Raw genomic sequence first — 6,951 nt, forward strand, 5'->3', positions numbered from 1 at the left:
ATTTTTATAATATTTTTCATTAAAATAGCCCAATGTCATGGGCGAATTATGGACATTTTAGTATATCATGTGAAATGTTTTCACGACCGCACATGACGTCACACGGGAATATGTTAGACAACTAAAGGTTATGCTAGACTGAAAAAAATCATGCTTAATATTTTATTCTTCATAAGAAATTAGGTTTTTCTATATTCTTATTAAAACTACCCAATGTCATGGGTGAATACTGCCCATTTTAGTATATTATGTGAAAGGTTTTCACGACCGCGCGACATGACGTCACACGGGAATATGTTAGACAACTAAAAGTTATGCTAGACTGAAAAAATAATGCTTAATATTTCATTCTTCATAAAAAATTAGGTTTTTATATTTTCTTATTAAAACTACCCAATGTCATGGGTGAATTATGCCCATTTTAGTATATTATGTGAAAGGTTTTCACGACCGCGCGACATGACGTCACATGGCGTTGTCCTGAGGAGGTGTCCTACGTCGTACCTGTACAACAACCCGGAAGACGAGCGAGCTCAGTATGACCACGACACTGACCAGACAATGACACTTCTCCGGATGGAGGCCATGGAAAGAACCCCGATAGGTAGGCACCCGCTCCCTCCTTCTCCAATGACGACGTCAATTTGTAACGTCTTGTTGCGAACGAAGGGACGAATGATGACGTCATATCGTATGAGGTATTTAGTGATGTCACAGATGCAACTTCAGGAGGTAAAATGAGTTCTTGTAATACTTTATCCTCCTTGACTTGCTTTTTTCCTTCTCTTCCTCTCCCTCTCTCTCTCTCTCTTTCCCCCTCTCTTTTCTCTCTCGCTTTCTCTCAGGGACGTTGCACTGGTTCGCTGTGCACCCGACGTCGCTGAACAAGTCGAACGTGTTGGTGTCGTCCGTCCGACAACAAGGAAGGGATTCCCTTCCCCTCCATCCATCCATCAGATTCGAAGCACAAATGAACCCTTGGCACTTTGGTGCAAGGGGGGAACCCTCCCTCCCTCCCGGGACAAGTGATTCATTGATGATATTGATGGTAATTATGATTATGGTAATTATGATGATGATAATGATGATAATGATGATAATGATGATAATGATGATAATGATGGTAATTATGATGATAATTATGATGGTAATTATGATGATGATGATGATGATGATAATGATGATAATGATGATAATGATAATGTTGATAATGGTGGTGATGATAGTGGTGATGATGATAATTATGATGATGATGATAATTATGATGCTGATAATTATGATGATGATGATAATTATGATGATGATAATTATGATGATGATAATTATGATGATGATAATTATGATGATGATGATGATGATGATGATGATGATGATGATGATGATGATAATGATGATCATCATCAATCATCATCATCAATCATCATAATAATAATAGTAATAATAATAATAATAATAGTGATAATAATAATGATAATAAAATAATAATAATAATAATAAAGTTATCATTATTATTATTATCATTATTATCATCATAAATTGCTTGACCAACGGGATTTTTTAAGTTCTCGTTTGTCTATAAAACGTTGGAGAGTGTCGTTTTAATATTTAGATTAATACTCAAGACAGTGTCACAATTTTTGAAATCGTGACACCCAGGTCGCTGTCTCCCCTTCCCATTTTGTCTCGTCCTGATTTCTCACAGTTTCGGCCCTTCATTCCCTATACTCGGGGGAATTACCAGAGTCCTTAAGACTTCTAGTAGCTACATCCTGTCCTTTCACCTTCTCCTTATCCTCATCAACTGTTGTGCCATTTTGGCAATCAAGTGAAGTGCCTTAACGAAGTGAGAGACTCCTAATTATTTAGAGAACCCCCCCCCCCTTTAGATGCAAGTGTTCTCACACGACTTAGGCCAACGGATTTTCATCGGCCAAAGTAACAAAGCGGCCTTGTCCAGAGCTCCCGCTTCGTGCGAACACCCCCCCCCCTGCGCGCTGCCACATATTTGTTTTAAGCTAGGCAATTAGAATAATTAGGATTGTATCTAACACGCTCGTGAACAGTGTCTACCTAATGGAACAATTGGGACTGTGTCATCTCCCGCATGAACATTATTCGTAGTACCCTTCAACACTAGTGGCGGGAACATAGAACTATTGGCAACGTCGGAAGCCGGCTAGCGGGCATTTTGACCTCACATGCCGCAGGACAGAAGTCAGTCTATCCATTAGGGTCAAGCAGGGAGGTTCGGGCCGCTCACGTCCTTGAGAGCCCAATCGCGCCCTATCCTCCCTCATATGGCTATTAAGGATTTTCATTCTTAAGTGAGCGCTTACGCACTGTATGCATTCGACGAGTGATTCCGGGGACAAATCCCCTTCCGAAACTTATCAGGTGGAGCGCTGTGTGTGACATTCCCGACCATCGTGGGGGATTTGGATAGCGTCTTGAGGCATCCAGCCTCCAGTGAACAAATCATTCGTGTATCAAGGGGTCACGTACGTACCTGTACCCCTTTCCTCGGGACACTGACCTGAAAGGAACTGGATAGTATTCACCTAACCTAACCCTCACCCCCGCCACGAGGCTAATCACAAAGGATGACCCGGGTTCCCGCCGTGATCAACAACACCGATATCCTTCAATAGCAAAAGCATCCTGCCAGAACGAGGAACAGTACCCCATGGAAGTCATCCCCTCACCCAGCAGAGACCCTCTGAGTATAATAGCAAGTGACAAAGAGTATTTACTAGATAGGGCCCTAGATAGGCGCGCAGGGAGATAGGATAGATAGGATGTATGTGTGAAATCCAACTGTTAAAACCCTTATTTAATGTCAAGTAGCATATTTCTAGTGTTTAATTATTTAATTCATTAAAACTCACAATAGGAGTTCTGGGTTTCATTAGCCTTGGACGGTTCACTTAATGAGTTGTCCCATCATACCCCCCCCCCCCCACCCTCTTTGATCTACTCTCACGCTTGCCTTGGAGGGGAGGCGAGTGGTCCCGAGATGTGATACAAATCTCCTGGACTTCGGTTCCCCAACTGCAGCTATCTTCCCCCTCCCTTCATCAATCACTTAAGGTACGTGTTACCCACACCACCTCATCCACCACCTTCTTCCACTGTCCAGGAATTTGCGTCAGACAGCATTGTTGTTCTGTTTGGTATTAAAGACTACATTGGACAGTTTATCGAAAGTATTAAAAATATACAAATCAACAAATTAATAAATAACAAAATAAATAGGTAAGTAATTTAAAAGAAAATGAGCAAATGACGTCACTTGAAAGTATTAAATTTCGGAGAGTCCGCCGCACGTTTTCATTTTTATTTCATTCGTTCGAACGTAACATTTATCAAACGCTCTCTTCCTTCCTTCCCTCCTCTCAGTAATCTGCCACATACCGTTGGCAAAGTACACGCTACTATTCGCTACAAAATACCTAGTTGATGCGTGCAACAAGATAATTAATTTGCTACGTAAACTGACGGGCACAAATTGGGGAGCAGATAGGAAATCCCTGCTAATGATTTATAAGTCCCTGATTAGATCTAAACTAGACTATGGGTGTCAGATATATGGTTCGGCAACACCAACCACGTTACAAGCCCTGAACATCATCCAAAACAAAGGTCTAAGAATAGCGCTTGGAGCATTACGCTGCACAAGGATCGAGAGGCTGGAATTTGAAGCAAATGTACCCCCCCCCCTCCACTACAGGCGCGAGCTCCTTGCACTCCGATACGTCGCCAAAGTGCTTCGCAACCAACAACATCCCTGCAAGCAAACGGTAAACCAGCTCGAACACTTCACCAACTCCAGCCTAAATCCCTTTCCATCAGGATCCGATTCTTTTGTGCGGGCAGTATTCAGTGCCACTGTGGTCAATAGAAAAGATGGAACCTACGTACCCACCGCCGTGGAAAAACATCGCCCTGAACGTCAACACCAACCAGGACCTCAGGAAGAAATCATCTTCAATAGAAGAAGTACGACAGAAGACCCTACAAATGATTAACAAGTACAATGACCACAGGGCACTGTACACGGATGGCTCCAAGTGCGGCCACAAAACTGGGACAGGGATGTACAGCAACAAAACCCGGATGATGTTCAGATTGCCGGACCATACGAGCATATATATCGCAGAACTATTCGGTATATACAAAGCCATAGAAAATGCTCAATCTGACACACATAGTAACTTCGTCAAATTGAGACTCTTTGAGCGCACTTCAAAGAATTAAGATAACCATATGGAGAATTTCCTCCTGGGCAAAATCATTAGCACACTGTCGACGACCAACAAGTCCATTATTCTCTCTTGGGTTCCCAGCCACATTGGGATCTTCGGGAATGAGAAAGCGGACACCTTAGCCAAATCCGCCTTAGAAAAAAACTATTACAGACATACCCCTGGACATAGGAACATTCCATTGAGGAGGAGGAGGAGGAGGAGGAAGAAGAGGAAGAAGAGGAGGAAGAAGAGGAGGAGGAGAAAGAGGAGGAGAAAGAGGAGGAGAAAGAGGAGGAGGAAGAGGAGGAAGAGGAAGAGAAGGAGGAGGAAGAGGAGGAGGAGGAGGAGGAGGAAGAGGAGGAGGAAGAAGAGGAGGAGGAGGAGGAGGAAGAAGAGGAGGAGGAGGAGGAGGAGGAGGAAGAAGAAGAAGAGGAGGAGGTGAAGGAAGAGGAGGAGGAAGAAGAAGAAGAGAAGGATGAAGAGGAGGAGGAGGAAGAGGAGGAGGAAGAGGAAGAGGAGGAGGAGGAGGAAGAGGAGGAGTAGGAACACAAAGGAACACAAAGAAAGAACAAACAACAGCAGGCCTACTGGCCCTAACGAGGCTGTTTGTGTTAACTAAACTATACTACAGTTAAGGAAACAGGGCAACTAGGCGATAGAAGATGAACTAATACTACTGCTATCACTATCCTATCCGATTAATCCAATTATGGCTAAATGTCTGGTTGTCATATCTTTTATTGCAAAGGATATTTTATCTGCGGATTAGATTCCAAGTATTTGTCTAAGCGATTTTTAAATGTTGTTATCGTGTTACTTTCAAACTAACACTACTGCTATCACTATCCTATCCGATTAATCCAATTATGATTAAATGTCTGATTGTCATATCTTTTATTGCAAAGGATAATATTTTATCTGCGGATTAGATTCCAAGTATTTGTCTAAGCGATTTTTAAATGTTGTTATCGTGTTACTTTCGACGACAGTGGGAGGTAACGAATTCCACACGTTAACAACCCGGTTAAAGAAGAAGTGCTTACTTTCGTTCGTATAGAATCTTTTGCCAATTACTTTGAAATCGTGGCGTCTTCTTGTATTTGATTGGTCTAATAAGAAGTAATCTTTGACATTAATGTTGTCAAAAGCCTTTGAACATTTTAAAAACCTCAATCAAATCTCCTCGCATTCTTCTTTTTGAGAGGGAGAAACAAGTTTAGATTTTTTAGTCTTTCTTCATACGGCAGATTTTCTCAGCCTTGGTATCATTTTGGTCACTCTCCGTTGTACTCTTTCTAGTTTGTTAATATCTTTCTGGTAGTATGGGGACCAAAATTGTACACAGTATTCTAGATGGGGACGAACCAAGGAGTTATAGAGGTTTAGCAATATTTTTTCTGATTTATTTTCGAAGACTCTTCCGATGAAGCCAACTAATTTGTTTGCTGTTTTAACAACTTGTGAGCAATGTTTGACTTGGCTTCAAATCATTTGATATTAAAACTCCTAGATCTTTTTCTTTAGTTACTGAATCCAGTATTTCGCCATTCATTTGGTATTGGATGTGATCATTGTTACCTCCAATGTGCATAACTTTACATTTGTTAACGTTAAATTTCATTTGCCACTTGCTAGCCCAACCTGATAATTTATCTAGATCGGATTGTAGAGTTTCTTTCTCTTTGGTGGTTATTACTTTACCGGCAATTTTTGTGTCATCAGCCAAATTTTGATACTTTGCAGAGGAGGCCGTCATCTAGATCAATTATATATATTAAGAACAAGACGGGTCCCAAAACTGATCCTTGCGGTACGCCCTTTTAACGTCGAGCCAGCTGATGATTCCCTTAAACCCCTCCTCTTTCTTCTTCTTCCCCTTATTCCTATTCCTTTCTTCTTCCTCTTCCTTCTTCTTCTTCTTTCTTCTTCCTTCTTCCTCCTCTTCTTCTCCTTCCTCTTAATTCCTCTTCTTCTTCCTCTCTCTTCTTCTTCTTCTTCTCCTCCTCTTCTTCTTCTTCATTCCTCTTCCTCTTCTATTCTTTCTCTTCTTCCTCTTCTTCCTCTTCCTCTTCTTCTTCTTACTCTTCCCCCTCTTTCTCGTCTTCCTCTTCTCCTCTTTCTCCTTCTTCCTCTCTCTATTCTTCTTTTCCTCCTTCTTATTCTTCTTTCCTCTCTTCCTTCCCTCCTCTTCTTCTATGCCTTATCTTCCTCTCTTCTTCTTCTTCTTCCTCCTCTTTCTTCTTCTTATTCTTCTCTCCTTCCTCTTCTTCTTTCCTACTTCTTCTCTTCTCTTCCTCCTCTTCTTCATCTTCCTTCCTCTCTTCTTCCTCAATTCTTCTTCCTCTTCTTCTCTTCCTCTTTATCCCTCCTCTTTCTCCCCTTCTTCCCTCCTCTTCTATCTTCTTCTCTTCCTTCTTTTTCATTATTCTTCTTCTTCCTCTTACCTCATATTATCTTCTTCTTCCTCTTCTTCTTCTTACTCCTCTTATTCTTCCTACCCTTCTTCTTAATTCTTCTCTATTCTTCTTCCCTTCCTCTTCTTCCTGTTCTTCTTCCTCTTCTTCTTCCTCCTCTTCTTCTTCCTCTTCTTCTTCCTCCCCTTCTTCTTCTTCTTCCTCTTCTCCTCTTCTTCTTATTTCTTATTCCTCTTCCTCCTCTCCCTCCTCCTTCTTCTCCTCTTCTTTAATATTCTCCTCCTTAATTCTCC

Source organism: Oratosquilla oratoria, chromosome 5, assembly GCF_046742065.1.
Source record: "Oratosquilla oratoria isolate Oo_2021 chromosome 5, ASM4674206v1, whole genome shotgun sequence".
NCBI classification, from domain to species: domain Eukaryota; kingdom Metazoa; phylum Arthropoda; class Malacostraca; order Stomatopoda; family Squillidae; genus Oratosquilla; species Oratosquilla oratoria.